Source organism: Pleurodeles waltl, chromosome 2_2 (assembly GCF_031143425.1).
Source record: "Pleurodeles waltl isolate 20211129_DDA chromosome 2_2, aPleWal1.hap1.20221129, whole genome shotgun sequence".
NCBI classification, from domain to species: domain Eukaryota; kingdom Metazoa; phylum Chordata; class Amphibia; order Caudata; family Salamandridae; genus Pleurodeles; species Pleurodeles waltl.
The window spans coordinates 522,131,984-522,148,276 of NC_090439.1; the positions used below are offsets into that span (position 1 = coordinate 522,131,984).

The window sequence follows — 16,293 nt, forward strand, 5'->3', positions numbered from 1 at the left end:
TCGACCTAAAATAATACACTCTGTGTATCTGCATAACTGCAATCTATTTGAGAGAGGTGTGTGTGTGTGCATATATGTGTGTGTGGGTGTAGAACTGGGTACTTTCAATTGAGTGTATCAAAAAACTAAAGGTGCAGATATATTTGCTTCAGTTCACTTTAAAACCTACCACAGTATCAAAGCGTGTGTGAAGTAAGAATAGTAAATACACACTCAGTCAGTGTCCAGTCCTTAAAAATATAGATATAAGGTGTATATGTATGTTACTATTAAATTTGACTGAAGCAAAGCATAGTCATGTTCAGCAATGTTAAGTCTTAATGGATGCTATTTTCAATGCCAGGAGCACTGAGTGTGTGGCTCTACTTTTGTGGAGAGAGTTTTGCTTGAGGCACATTTTAATTAGTGCCGCTTAAATTTGGCTTCAGCTCCTGCACTTCACACATTCATGTTTCATAGCTTTGGGGCACACTTGGATCACAGGTCAAATCCTTTATTCAACAAATATTTCTTTAACTTTACAGTTTGTTTTCATTTTCGTTATTTCTTTGTCCTTTAGTAACTTGAACCAGATGTTACTTTGCTTTCTTGAACAGAACAAAAAGAACTTAAATATTAGTATGTTTATGAATGAATCGGGGCTTACCTACTTTCGACTTTCTTACAAAATGAGTGACATAGGAAGTGGGTAGGTAGTTTCGCTAATACTATTAAATGTTTTTGTTACTCTGTTGGGAGGTATCAGGACCAGATTGGGAATACAAAGCAGCCCGGCAACCTTGTCGGACCAGGCCCATCAAATGGGAAATGGGGCTGAGGGTGCAAGAGTGAACAACTTCTGCTTTTGTTATTGGGGGCCAATATTGCAGCACCGCTGCAAACCCGGCCCCCAGTAACAAAACTGGCCCCCACTGCTGCAAAACCGGCCCCCATCCTTCCACCCTATCTGGGAAATGCCCGATGCCTGCTGCGGCCAGTCCGGGCCTGGAAGGTATTATAAAATCATGTTAGGAACTTTGAAAGAGTATATTTGGACAACTTTATAAAGACAAAAGACTGGCCTTCTCAAGTGCATGTAATTCTGCACATTATTGTCCTTTTTAAAAGTTGAGTAATATATCATTACAGCTCCCACCTAATGCTTGTGATCTGATTTAAGTTTTAACTCATTATGTGATACTGACATATACTTATTTAGTAGAGACCATCTAATTAATGTTTGTTCATTTCCATGCTTTATATTTGTTTCCACTGTAATTACACTATATAATTTAAGCTTGCTGTAGGTGAAAAATGTCAAATCGTTTTTGCAAAGGTTTTAACTCTATCATCTTCAGAATATACATTTTCTGTTGCAAAGTTGGAGAATTATAAATTCCCAATACAACACACAATCTGAAAATCCCATAAACATTTGATCATCCACGCAAAATAAGACTACAACAATCTTAAACTCAAATGAGTAGAAAATGCATGTTAAAGCTGTATAGCACAGCTTCAACCCGCTGCCATCACCCACTATCCCACATCTAGTTCAATAAACCCAGTGATATAATTCAATATGTCAATACAATCATCAGTATAACACATATCAGACTCCCAAATCTCTCCTCTGATAATCCCATGGCCTATACCGCACCCACTGCAATCCTTTCTGGCAAACTTTAACATTGTTTACCCTGGAGGGTCCCACCAATGTTATCTTCTCATTTAAAGCCACCACTTACAAGTAATCATCCAAATTGTCTCCCACAATTCAGGAGCAATACTCATAATAATGAAAATGGACAAATCTCTCCATTCTTAACAAAAACGTCTGGATTTATTAACCACCACAAATGTATTCTTCCTTTCCAAGTAGTTGTCACAATTTTTGTCAGGGTAAGTCACATACAAAAGGTTGTGGTACTACACCAACAAATGCACACAGACCAATACCATCTTTTGGGCTTGTATCAGTCTGGGACCAGCATCATAATCAGCACTTATACACCTCTTTCAAGGTAGTTCAAGATGACCTGCTCATTAACTTACATCTTTTCACAAAATAAACCATAAAGTCTTCTTGACTGCCTCCCATCTCACAAGGACATCATTCATACTGTCCTCAAATATAATGCTCTCATTCTCAAAGGAGGGCAACAGTCACAAAGTATTCTTGCGTAGAAACAACTTCAATGTATTTTTCTTCGAGAAAGAAAATAGCCTGGAATTGTATCTTCGACCATTTAAATAAATATATTTACATTTGAGGAAGATGGAATCATAGGCTATATTTTTCTTTCTCTCCGAGAACTGCATGGAATTAGTTTATACACAAAAATAATGCTGGAAGGTAACTAGTGGTCTGGGAGGAGTGGGGGGCAATATCCTTGTTCCCTGTGGTGAACTTTATCAGGCACAAATTAGTCTTGTGTACAGGAGCTGCTCCTTCCAACTGAATCAGCTGGATTGGTTTCTTCCTTTACTCACCTTTCCAAATATTAACCATAAAAAACAATCAATCCTCTCACCGCAAATAGGACAATACCATTGTTAGAAATTCGGTCTTTAGTTGGCAGCAGAATGCACCTTGGCTTAGTAGGGATCACAATCTTAGTCAAGGATGGTCAAATACACAACCTAAATTATCGTCCTTACCAGCACACAACAGGCAGGTTTAACTTAGAAGGCAATGAGTGAAGTATTTCTGCAACACTTTAATACATCAACACAGGAAATTCATCAAAAAAAGACTTCACAGTGATTTAGAAAAATAGGTCGTTTTATCTTGATAAAGATTTGACCACAAATTACACAAATCCATTTTATATAAGCAGGGTTGCTCCCCCTTCTGTGGTGCATTTTAGGAAACAAATCACCAAGCTTACAAGGGAAGAGGAGTTGAGATGTACGTGCACATGTTCCAGGGGTAGTATGATAAAAGGCTCTCAATTATGCTTCTCTATGGAGTGTGGTCGGGTGCCGTGTGTTGTGGATGCAAGCGGAGGGGACAAATGCCATCTAGCTCCCGACCGGTGCTGTCATGGATACTTGCTGAGTGTACTGTAATTATTGGAGTTCCACAAGCACGGCGGAAGAAAGGCAGCCCTGGTCACAGAGATGCTCTCAATGCTGGCAGCACAGCCCACTCCTGTTCGGCTAGGTAATCTGACTACAAGCGTGGCAGGGGAAAGGCTGCCCTGGTCGCAGAGATGTGGTCACTGCTAGCAACACAGCACGCTCCTGTCCGGCAGGGGGATCTGCCTCCCCAGAACTTCTCTGTGCCTATGGGAAGGCACCTGCTACCACCGGGGGTTCCTTACATGGCTCTTTTTCCTCCTGCCAAGTGTGTGGCCTGAGGCAGTTTTCAATTGGATGCACTTTGGGGGTGGCTGCGTAGTACTCTTTGGCTGGTCAGGTCGCGGCTTGGTGGGCACACACCGAATAGGTTGTAAGAAGGCTTGTGGCCCTCTAGCTTGTTTCTCCGGGTAAGCCTGCGCACTGCGGCTCATGTGAGAGGTCCATGGGGCAAGGTCTTTGATGTACCCTGGACCTTGCAAAGAACATGGGGCAAGCTGACAAGCCCTTGAAGTCACTCTCGGTATAGAGATAAGACTTGTAGACCTTTAGCAGGACAGAGATCAGCAGGCAACAGGGCAGCACCACAAAGCAGCAGTTCCTGGGAGCAGTCAATCCTGGCAGAGTGGCAATTCTTACAGCACTGCAGACTTTACTCCAGGACAGGTCTCTTCAGACCTAGTAGTGTACTGTTTTTAGGGGGTCAGAGACCCAGTACTTATACCAGAAAGTACTTTTTATATGAGGGATGACTTCAAAAGATTCCTCTGAAGTGCAGAAGCCCCCCCCCTTTTAACCCACCCAAGCTCCAGGGGTGTAATCAGCCCTTTGTGGGGTCTTAGACGCGAAACCCTTTGAAGTGTAATCCCTTCCCAACCAGGCATCACTGTAATGAAAAACGACTTTGATCGTTTTTCATTACCAGGGCATGTAAATCTTAAAAGTACATTTCGTGCCTTTTACTTACATGGCACCCTGCCCTATGGGCAGCCTAGGGCCTACTTTAGGGATGACTTATATGCAAAAAAAGGGGAGTTAAAGGCTTGGAAAGAGGTTTTGAATGCCAAGTCGAGGTGGCAGTGAGACTGCACACACAGGCTTTGCAGTGGCAGGCCTGAGACATGTTTACAGGGCTACTTAAGTGGGTGGCACAATCAGTGCTGCAGGTCCACTAGTAGCAATTTAATTTACAGGCCCTAGGTATACGGTATACCTCTTTACAGGGGACCTGTATGTAAATTGAACATGCCAGTTGTGGATACATCAAAGTTACCATGTATAGGGGAGAAGCACATGCACTTTAGCACTGGTTAGCAGTGGTAACGTGCTCAGAGTCCTAAGGCCAACAAAAAGCTACAGCAACAAAATAGGAGGTAAGGGCAAAAAGACTGGGGAAGAGCCCCTAAGAATTCCAGGTCTAACAACTATCTAGTTCATTCTTCTGCAGTAAAGCTTCAAGTATTTGGAATATGCGCAGAATGTGTCAGCAAGAGTTCTACTGAAACCATGCATCAACGTCTTTGGATTTCATTCAGTAACTTCCAATGCAGAAGTCAGAAGTTGATTTCCCAATACCTGATTCACACTGTGATGCTCAATTTAATGAAATGCTAGACATGTACCTCTTCTATGTGGTTGCCAATGGTTTTGTTTTATTGTACTGGTTTCTGGATAGCCTTAGATGTTAGCACCTCTTAAGTATTTATGACTCTTTCCATAACTAAGCCATCTAAAAGCCTATTTCTGAGCTATCGTACATTGCAGATCTATTGCAGATCTAGTTGTCTTCTCCAAAGGGACTTCAGTTGGTTTCACATCTCATATGGCTGCAAATTAGGTATCAATCTTTCTGGATTCAATGTGCGCAGCTGAGATCATGCTACGTAAAAATCTTTCTACTGAATACTACCAACTAAAAGTCAGCAAAAGCTTTGACAACATGGATTTACATTCTGTAAATCAGAAATGTTCTCACTATGTGCTTATCTACATTTATTTATTAAACAGCAGCAAGAAACAGTCTTTGTGTTTTTTTAATACTATTGTTATTGAGATTTTGCATTGAAGATAAAGTATACACCACAATATATTCAAACACAGAGACTGGCATTAACAGGTGTTAGAAGACATAGCAAGAGCAATTAACGTAACAAGTGGCAGTCTGGATCTGGATGAAGCGATATGGCAAATCATAGGACCATGAAAAAGGAAGTAAACCAAAAATTGGAGTGTGGGATGGGGTCAGAGGCAAGTACAACATGAAATATGGATGGTTATATATACGGTGGGGGCAGAAGGGATGGTACAACGTAGCAAGGTTGTGATGCCAGTGCCTAATGTCATAGATATTGAGAAAAGTATAATGCATTGCAGGGAAAGGGAAATGTGGGAGGTTACAGTCAGGGAATCTGAGGGGGGGCGGTGAGGGTGTAGGGGGGATGCATTGAGTAAGGTCTCAAGTTGAGGGTGTCAGTATGGTAGAATCCGGAGGGGGGCCTTTGGGGTGGTGAGGTGTATAAACTGCGATTGGAGCATGTCCCATTGAGGAGAGATGGGATGTATGTGAATGTAGCGTCCCTCTTTGTATCGGAGAGCTGTACAACCCACGGTTCCCTTTTCCACATCGCTCCATGCTATGCCTCCAATGACAGGATGGTAGAGGCCTTACAATGCAGTATAAATGATCTTTTGGACAACAATGGGGCTAGGCTAGCAAACCATGTGTGAACAATGTGATGTTTCCTACATTTAAAAATGCCGAAGGCACAAGCTTCCCACAAGTGTAAGTCAGTGAGTTCAGTGACTTCACACAGTGTAGTATGTATACCTTGCTAATAGGTGTGGAGAGTAGGGCAGCGCCATAGCAAGTGCTGCAGATCAGCATCACCCGACAGACATCGGGGTAAAGTTAGATTTGCTGCAAGGAAGTGCCTGTTTAGTTGCGCAGGGGTTAAGTATTCGCAGTGTAGCACGTAAAACTGTATGTTCTTAAACCTCACATTTGTGGAAAGGCTAGTGCCTGAGCCCATTCCTTATCATGCAACACCTTTCCAATATCATCCTCCCATTTGGGGTAGAGGGGGCCTAGTGGAACACCAGTGTGACTGTAGATCGCCCTGTATAGCCTAGTGATCAAGCACAGTCCTTCCACCATGGTAAGTACTGTTTTTAACACAGCATGGGTGGTGGGCTCCTCATCCCTAGTCAGGCCCCTCATCCCGAGTCCACCACAGCCTGTAGCATGTATTGTAAAATTGGTGACAGGTAAGGAACTTCCTAGCCAGGAGGTCAAAGTCTGTCTGAAGTTGGACAATAGCAAGCAGATGACCATTGGAGAACAGATCACCGACTGAGGTAAGTGAGCAATCCTGTCAGCTATGAGCCTGGGTAGCGCAGAAGACCTATTAGAGGGAATCCCAGAGCATATGGAAGTACATAGCACATGAGAGCACCAGTCCTGTGGAGGCATTTGCAGGAAAGGTGTACCTGAAGTGAGCACAGAGGTTCTGCAACTGATTGTGGCAGTAAGAGGCCTCTAATTGTGGTGGGAGTAAGGGGTGGGGAATGATGGCAGGTTTTACCAAGATTTAGATGGGCTATCCACCTGGTCACCTTTTGCAGTTTGGCAGCCAAGCAATTTATTTAAAAGGAGGAGGAGCCCAGTCGACCCTCTCCAGAGGGTAGTTGCAGCTTCCACACAGCAATCTAAGGACAGCTGTAGCCTAAAATGAGTTCAGTTAGCAGGGAGTCAAGGTCCTGAAAAAACTACAGTGAGGAGGAATCAAAAAGAGATTGGTGAAATAATACAAAAATGGGGTAGGATCACCATCTTTGACAGTGAAATCCTCCCCGCGGTGGCCAGCGTTAATTTGTCCAAATGGAGATTGAAGGTTTTAGCGATGCATCCCGCCTGGCCAGGCATGCCAACAAGTGGAGATGGTGTTCCTCCATGATTTTCCTATCTAGCATATGGGGGACCACAACCACTTCCTGGAGGTAAAGACCACAGATGACAACCTTGAAGGAGTCCCACTCAAGGAGCTTGTTGGAGGCAGTGCTGTAATTTTCATCAAAGAAGTTGTGAATATGGGAACACTGGGAGTACTGAAACACTAAGTCCTCCGATTAGTCTCAGGGCAGATGCCAAGTGGGGGTAGGGAGCTCAGGGGTCCCCCAGTGAAGGTCTACAACATGGGGGTCAAAATTGAAAATCACTCTGCCCAGGTAGTCTGTGGTCCATAAGGAAGGTCCAAGTATTAACAGCATGCGATCTAGGCGCAAGAACACGTAATGGTGTGCAGCTTAGAAGGAGTATATTCAGGAAGTAGGGTTATTTGCTCTCCAAGCTTCTACTAGTGCCCAATGTTGTTCCCAATTTGCAAGCCAGCCTGTTTGACTTTAAGGGGGAGCACAGCAGGGGTGTATGGGAGCAATCTAATTGTAGGTTGAGGATACAATTGTAGTTGCCCGCCAGCATCCACTGAAAGTGAGTTTTCTGTGATAGTATGCCAGAGAGTGTCACCCAGAAGGTATCTTGATCAAAGCTGGGCATGTGTATATTCCCAACTTGCTTCCACAGTTGTGTTGTTGTGTCAGCACTGAATGCCTCTGTGGAGTTTAGTCAGGAATAGTTAAAGGTGGGAGAAGAACGTGTAACTGTGAACAAAGATAGACTACCACAACAGGCGGAATGCCCAAACTGGATGTCGGTGATAACTAGCCATACTGAATAGAGGGCAGCCTTGATATGGACAAGGGAGGGCACAGCAGTCCACCCTATTAGGGTTGTCAGTGTAGTGGGACCTGCTAGTGTAACTACAGTGTAGTGTGGGGAGCAAGGTATGCACTATACCATTAGTGAATGCCATGGGTTAGGTAGCGTACAGTGTCAGCAAAGATGCAACATAGCTGCAGTGATAATGATTCACATCAAAGGGAAAGATAGAGGCATTAAATTATAGTTTCTGCAGTCTGAAGCATCACCAACAGGAGATCAGGTGAAGGCTGGATGGAGGCTGGAGAAGTGTCCAAATCTCCATCAGTGGAGAAAATATGGGGACCACTGTCTATATCCAAAAGATCAGCCTCCGCACACAGATGTGCAACAGCCACGAGAGCCTGGTGGAGATTCTCAACTATGTGTTCCAGTCCTGGGGCTTTCAGTTAGGGTGATTTCGGTAAAGTGGGAGGAGGACCCCCTTGTGATCAGTTTCTCCATTTCCGTTTCGGGCTAGGTGGTCTAGTGGTTCCACTGTTTGGATGCAAAAAGGAGGTGTCAAAGTTTCTGTCTATCCATTCTCATGCCTCTTTGGGGTAGTGAAAAAGTGAGTCTCATCCTGATGTATAATCTTGAGTCTTGCTGGGTGTAATAAGGAGTATTGAACTCCCAGCAGTCTGAGACATCCCTTAGTGTCAAGAAATGTGGTTCACTGGTGTTGGACCGCAATTGTATAATCTGGGAACATCTCAATATGCTTGTACTTCAGCAGAAGGGGAGCACTGAAGTAAGCACATGTAGGATGGCATCCTGGTCGCAGACGTAAAGAAGCTTTGCCAGCATGGGTCGGGGAGGTGTCCCTGGAGGAATTTGCTGTGCCGGGGCGTGGTGTGCCTATTCCAGTCAGAAGAAGGAAGTGAGTTCCAGGCCAAGGATAAAGGAGCGAAACCAAGTGTCTAGAAATTGCAGGGGGTCCTTACCTGCCACCCCCTCGGGCAGGCCAATTATGTTGACATTCCTTGTGCGGGAGCAGCTCTCAGCATCATCAGCACATTCTTCAAGTGCGGGATCCATTCCTGCAAATTGCAGATAGCTTGTTCGTTGTCAGAGGTTTGGGGCTGAATGCCAGCCAGAGTTTTTTCACCTTCAGCCACCTGGTCTGTAAATATTCGGTGGTCGGCTCTGAGGAAGCCCAGCTCCTTGACTAGAAACCCTAAGGTAGTTTCCATGGACTTGCTGGAGTTTCCAATAGTTGAAAGAAATTGATCCAGTTTATCCTGCAGAGGTTGCAAGGATACCACAGATGGTTCCCGTTGGAGGGGGATACGAAATCATGGAGGGGGGATCTGGTTGTGCTGTTTTTAGGGTGATGTAGCTGTTTTCAGACGACCCATGCTTTGTTATAGTGAGAAGGTGTCTATCTCCCAGTAAGGTGATTCCCAGGCAAGGAGAAGGATCTAAGGTGGCCAAGTGTGCTGAGAGGCACAAAAAGAGGAATCACAGACCAGTGGAGGCATGATGTAGGGCGCCTCCCAATGCGTAGGGGGGGCAAAGGTTTGTGCTGAGCCTCTCGATTCCAGCCCAAGGTAAGTGCATGGGCTATGGGAGGATTTCCTGCTCCTTGATGGGCTGGAATTTGCCATGCCCCGATTTGGGCACCCAGGGCCCCTGTAGTGGTCCGCAGGCCAAGAATTACAGTGCGAGGTCGGCACTGCGGTACCACTGTGCCCTAATGTAGACACCGATGGTCTGCGTTCCATTAGCTTCCCTGCCCCAAAGCGCATGTTCTGGAAGACTGTGAGAGTTCAGCATGTGAGGTCAAGGGTCTGTGCCAGACCAGTAAGAGGGGACCGGGTTTCAGCCAGCCACATTTGTCTGGAGGCTCTCAGTGTGCTTCTCACAAGTTGATGAAATTTTAAGTTCAGGTGAGATAACGGCAGACTTATGAGAGCAATACCAGGGGAGCCTAATGAGGGCAGCCCCAAAAGTACAGCAAGAGAGGTTGGGTTTAGGCTCCCCTGTCAGGTCCCCACCATAGGCAGGTAGGTCTCAGTGTGAAGGCCTGGATCTGGTCCTCCAATGGCAGTCAATAGAAATAGTCCAAACCACACATAACAACCTGGTTCTGTCCCTGGGGCCTGAATCTCTGCTGCTGTATAGCTTCAGGGCCTCCCTGTGGCTCAGAGTTGTCCACCCAGCTTCAGCACTGCTCCCAATATCCCAATAGGCCTTTCATTGGCTCAAAGGTAAGGTGGGATGAAGTTTTACCAGGATTGTCGGCCACAATGTACATAGCCTCATGGGCTGGGGCATAAGACGATGCAGAGCCTTGTCTAGGCTGTTGTTTCCACCAGAGGTGTCAAGGTCTTAACTGCACCATTAATAGGGCTGGTAGCCAGGTAATTGAGGCAGGCAGAGTGTTGCCTGGTTCAGAAGGTCATCCTAGTAGTCAGCCTACTGGCCGTTCCCATGTGACTCAGTGCAGTGATGTGGGTGCCAGGAGTGTTCGCATAGGGCTGAGGGTGCTGGTGCAGTGAGCGCAGGGCCTGGGCAGAGAACAGAGGGTTGCTTCTAGGGGGTGGAGTTTTGGCTGCCATTGGTGAGGGGTGAAGTTGGGAGGTACAGGCCAGGACAGGCAGAGGCAAGGGTTATGCCTGATGAGTAGCAACCGAGCGGCCACGACGGGCCACTGCTATCGCCCATTTAGCTCCTACTGGGTGATGAAACTGGGGCTTCTCCACAATGCTGGCCTCTGGTTTGATCACCTGGCTCCAGAGATGGCTTCCCACGCCAGAGCTGTCGACTTTAAAGGGGAATCGGGGAGCCACCATGTTGTCACCGCCTCAGCCGCACAAGATGAGGAGCGGTTCCCCCTTCACGAAGCCAGACAACTATAGGCATGAAAGTTAGAATAGCTAAGTGCTTTGACTTGCTCTTTTCATTTATCAGTCAGATTGGAGTCAATAGCAGACCACAGGGCAGGATTAAGTGGCTTTTACAAGGTGGATGGTAGGGAGCAATGCTAATGCGGGTCCACCATCATTCCCTGCTTGGCCACTCACCCTAAGAAACCCACTTTGTGTTAATGTGCTCTATAAGATGTATCAATGTAAAGTAAATAGTGTAATATAAATTAGCATGCAAATTGCCTCTCTGTAATTTCACTCTCAAATCATTAAATTTTGTGGACAGCAAACTCTCATCAATCCTTTTGATTTAGCGCCTATGTGTCTCTGCATTATGGTGGTCACTGTTAATATATGCCCTCTTTTAGAAGGGTGACTCTCCTGAAATTACCCCACAAAGTATCTAGCTATTATGTGCCAGCAAGGCTACGTTTGTCAGAGTTTCAACTGCAGGATGTTACCACTCTTATCTTATTGCACAATAACTTTGAATGTATAATCCGGTGGACATGAGAACTACATTTTTGTGGCGTGTCCTTATAAACAGACTGCCCAAGACCCCCGTCATGATTTTGTGAGTTTTGATTTGCAAAAGTGTCACTGAATCAGGACTTACATACACAACCTACAATTTTAATAAAAGACACTGTAAAATCTAAAGACAGCCTATGTTTACCCTACTTTTACCGACCTTATGCTGCTGCGGTGCCAATAAAAAAGAGTGTAGATGGGAAAGAGGTGCTTTCTTTCTCTCTCTCCTGCACTGTGTGGCTTGGGACACCATCACAGACATCCTGTGTAGGCAAGCCTTCCTGCAGCAAGCTTCACACATGCCGCTTGAATTGTGGGCCCTCCTTTCTCTACCGGGGTCTGCGTTATAGTCCTGCCTCCCTTACCCTCCATGGCAATGGCCCTCCTGCCTCCATCCGAGTGACACTCGTTTTCCTGTCCCTCCTCTAGCACCCATACTCTTACCTGTTCCCTGTGGCACCAAAGCTACTGCCCCTATGACACGCTTCCTTGACCCCCTTCTCAACAGGAGCACCCAATCCCCTACACTTTCCTGCTTCACAGCACATGATGTATTGAACCATTTTGTCTCAATTAGTGTACGATATTCACTGATTCCAAGCACTCCAACAACTGCCTCGTGCCTCATTACTCAACAAATACATAATGCTGGAGTGAATTGTTTCTGTAGCCCTCTCCACAGTCCTGCCACCATAAATTAAGATGGCTGCCTCCAGAACCATGTAGTTCACACTTGGCTTTGAAGCTAAGACACGAGATGTCAGGTTGGCACCAGAGGAGAGTGCATTTCACAAATGAAATCAGCTCTCTATGGCACCAGGTATTCAGCTTCGCAGCCCCTCTACTGCTGCGGGGTGAAACAATGGCTTTGTGCCTCTGCAATCTGGGCGGCAATATTTTTGAGACAGGTAGGTTTTGTGTCTGTCATAAAAACACTCCACGTTTTGCTTTCTGGGTCACAAATGCTGCGTTTTGAGGTCTAACCTTCGTGTGCCAATAGTGCAGCAATTTGCAATGCCCCTAGATACACTGCAATGGATATATTGCTTACTAGAAAGCCCCCGGGACTGTCTCCATGTCTCCTGTGTCTCTCCCTGCAGTCCACTTCCGGTCTGGGCCCTGTCTTAATGGAGTTCGGAGTAGTTTTGTAAACACGTTTCAGCAGCATACCCAAAACATCCTTGTTTGCGATGCACAGAAACGTTTCAGTACCTGGAGTGCACAAGGCAAAGCCGTGCTTGACATTAGAAAACTGCTCCCACACAACAATCTGTTACAATAAAGATGTGCACGACTATTTCCACGGTATCGACCAGAGCGCCCCAGGCCTCGGGCGTGAACTATAGGTATGCAGGATGGAAGCTGTTAAACAGAGAACTCCTTTCTTCAGTAATAGCCTCCGCTAGTGCAATTACTCACACGTCCAAGTTAAAATGTGATGCATGCTAAAAGCTCGTCACCTAAAATTAAACTAAAAACGCCGCTCAGAACTAATCTTTTGTCAGACTTCTCATGCCAAGCGTTTCGCAGGCTTTTAAAGCATTAAAGGCTGTCTCTTTATTCAACAGTGCCCCATTATAAACAGAATAATTGAAAGTTACTGATGTAACGTTAATGTTTGCATTTCTGTTCTGCTGCAGAGCTAATGTGAAATATATTTAAATCAATACTAAAGCCATATTTCCAGCGCGAGAACACTCACTCCCTTCTGCAGCTACACATAATCCCCAGGCAACAGAAACACAAGACCACATTTCTACTTTTAATTGAAATGGGATTACAGAAACTTGCCTTTTTCCCAGTGGGACTAACTTTGACCTTTGACAGCACTGCAGGAGCCAATGGAAAAATCCAAATACATCTGGGCAAGGCATTTGCCAGGGGTCTGTCTTGATTGCCAAGATATCAGCATTCAGATCAAAATTTCTTTCAGCTTGAAATCATTCTGCGCCACAGTCTTTACTCAAGCACTTTCTGCAAAGACAAAAAAATATGCTTTTCTGCACAAGTGAAATTAAGCCTCTTCTGAGACAGACGTGTCTGTGAGGTTTGATTCTTATGGAAACGATTAGCAACTCGGAGGGATGGGGAACACGACATTTATAGCTCCCTTCTGATTAAACCCTTCGCTGGTGACTTACAGGCTGAGCTCTTGGGTAGGAATCCTATTTTGGTCACTACAAATGCAGGCAGCACAAGTCTGGAAAATAGATTTTAGAGACGAGACAGACATGGGTGCTCAGTGACTGAGTAAATAAAAAATGCTCAAGAGGGAAAAGACACTTCCTTTCTCAATGCTGCTCTCAATTACAGAGCTGGGGCAGCGACGACTGTGTTTTGTAAAATTGTGATTCAATGTGGGGGATTGCTTGCCAAGCAGAGAGACTCGAGGCCGTCTGTAACTCGAAACACTTCAAGGCAAAGACTTGAAAACCATGAACTCATTCTAAGCCAATGAGCTGTTAAGATATGGAAACTGAGTTGCTTTTTGGCATGTCATGCACAAATGCTGCAACGCCCCATAAAGGAGCAGTGATCACATGACTGGGATTGAAGGGAGTAACTGAGTGAAACAGTATGTTCAGGAATCCAAGGGATGAGGTCTTAAGTACCATTTTTCATCAGTGCTGGAAATCACTGAGACTTGTGGTGGCGAATGGCCAATACTATTATTAGTGCAGGTGGTGTAGTGGCACCGAGGCCCATTGATCTGAGGAGTCCACTGCACCTAAGTTAGGGTTGACTTTTACAACCCAACCAAGGGGCAGAGCTACCCATTATACATGCTTGTTTTAGGGCCCATGGCACCATGGCTATGGTACTGTGGTAAAGCCTTACTACACTAAATCCTCTAGTTTGTAAACCCCATGTATGTTGTCATCTTCAAGGGCCTGCTTTCATTTTTATGGTCTGGCTTGACAGCAGAGCTGTCACCAGGCAAATATGTGAGTACTACTACAATGGAGCTTTGGCTCTACCCACATATTGGGAGCTAGGAGTACATATTGATTGGGCAGGAGTTGTGTACTTCCACAAAAAAGTGCTTGCCTACCACCAGTTATGATCAGTTTATTTATCCAGCTGGCTGAGATTGAACTTTTAGGACACACACATGACAAAGTAATGCTGTAAAAGTGTCTTATGTCACTAGATATTTTATGGTGTTTGTCTGTCAGGCAATAGCACAGATCGGAGGAGGGTGATCAGTAACCTACATGGATGCTTAGGTCTGGCTTGAGAGTGCAACTGTCACGTAACCTTTTACTCTACACCAATATAACCCTACAGTTCTTTGCTTCCACACAAATACATATGTTTTTTTTTAACCTATAATGCTTAATATTACTATACAGTATTTCTCTAAAGCCAGACATATTGGCATTGCCAATGCTTGTTGTTGCGTCCCGTTCCCTTTTCCATACTTTGAGAGCCAATCCTCATCATCTATTTGTTTAAATAAGGGCCCATCCACTTTCCCCAATACCACATATGTATAGTTATTAGGATTATTTATGTGAATTAAAAAAAGAACATACTGTCAAAGGCTGCATAACAAGTAATGTTCATGTAAAATGCTTCAAAAACAGACTAGTCCATGGCACACATTCTAACTGCAGCATTTATAGTACATATCTTTGTGAAGTATCCTAGAACTTTGCTTGTTAATGGTTTAGAAATTAGTTATGTTAACCGAGGAGCAATGGAACAGCATACATTTTTGTGATTATATTTTAGACATATTGTAAGACTTCTTTTTATCTGATGGGTCTCTGCTAAGAGACCATGCACAAATAGCACGTTTCTAGTTGGGAAGCCGATATGACTGCACTTCACATATTACATGTAATCAAAAAGGCAACATTTGGCATGGTGGTTTTCAGAGATCACTAACAGTGCCCATGTTGATAAGAACCAAGCAAACAAAGTTAAAGCCTTCACAGACAAAATGCATTTGCAAACAAGGATCATCTTCCAATACTTGCTTCTGGTCTAAGTACAACGAGCAAAGCTAACCTTCTAACACAGCCACAAAGGGCAAACTGGAAGCCATGAGTTTAGCTGCCATGATGTGGTCAATGGATGGAATGCAACCCACAGTAGGGTCTAAATTTACATCCAACTCATAGCAACCGCTTTCATTACCATGACACTGGAGTTACAAGCAGGATCACAGAAGGGATGCAGCAATGTAGGGTCAAATTATTATTATACCAACAAAGAGAGGGATAGGGAGGATTAAAGGTCCAGTGTACGTTCTCCCAATCAGATTAGTCAACAACAAAAAGTACACTGTTCCTGGAACTAGGGGGACAGTTTAAGTTTCAGGAGCAAGAGCCCTCACACACCCAGATGGGTGTCATGCTTCATCATCGGGAAGCTCCTCGTCAGACCGGCGGTGCAATATCTGACGGGCTCCCCTTTCGGGGGCTCTTTACCGGAGATCTTTTAATGAATCAGGGGTGGCTGCCGTAAAGATCATGAAGGTCAGACACTCCTTATGGCAGGAGAGTGGATATTAAAATTGATTAGGAACTCCTACGTAGTCTACTTTTACTGGTTTATCTCAAGGAGTTACGATCAAGATTAAAAACAAACAAAGAAGTGGAAAATGAGGATAATGATCAACCACTTTAAAAATGCCTGGAGATCTGGGAAATTGTCACCTGACCCCTAGGGTCTGGTCAACATGTTTCGCGTAGTGCGGTCATGAAAGATCCTTTAACGCTTCATCAGGACCTACAATCAACTGAGCTTCTCCTGACTGTAACAAAAACAAAAAAGACACTATCTATTATATATGTGAAAAGAAGTAACAGTCACTTACATTTGTGTGTACTGTCTCGTCAAAAATCCGAATAAAAAAAAGTCGCCCATCCCTTATCGTATGGGGGGCCCCTTGGGGAATAGCACGGTCCAGCCAGTCGCTTTTGCGCCTCGGCGTTTGTTGTCGCGGTAACCTACCCGCGGCGTGCTGTCCCCGAAATACAAATTATTATTATAGTCTGGACGAAATTACACCTCATTAGTATGAGTCCAGCAACTTAAAGGTCATCTTTAAGACCTTCGCAAAGGGTCAGC

General features: G+C 44.8%; 1 protein-coding gene across 8 annotated transcripts in view; it reads right to left on the minus strand.

The window, feature by feature from the left end:
* Positions 1–16,293, minus strand: part of ZNF521 (zinc finger protein 521) — a 711,353-nt gene that overhangs the window by 681,104 nt on the left and 13,956 nt on the right. For 2 of the 8 annotated variants that reach the window (XM_069220045.1, XM_069220048.1), the window contains exon 2: positions 13,006–13,188. The exons of the other annotated variants lie outside the window; for them this stretch is intronic. The gene's annotated coding sequence lies outside the window, so the exon portion shown is untranslated. The remainder of the gene's footprint in view (positions 1–13,005; positions 13,189–16,293) is intronic. 8 annotated transcript variants of the gene reach the window in all.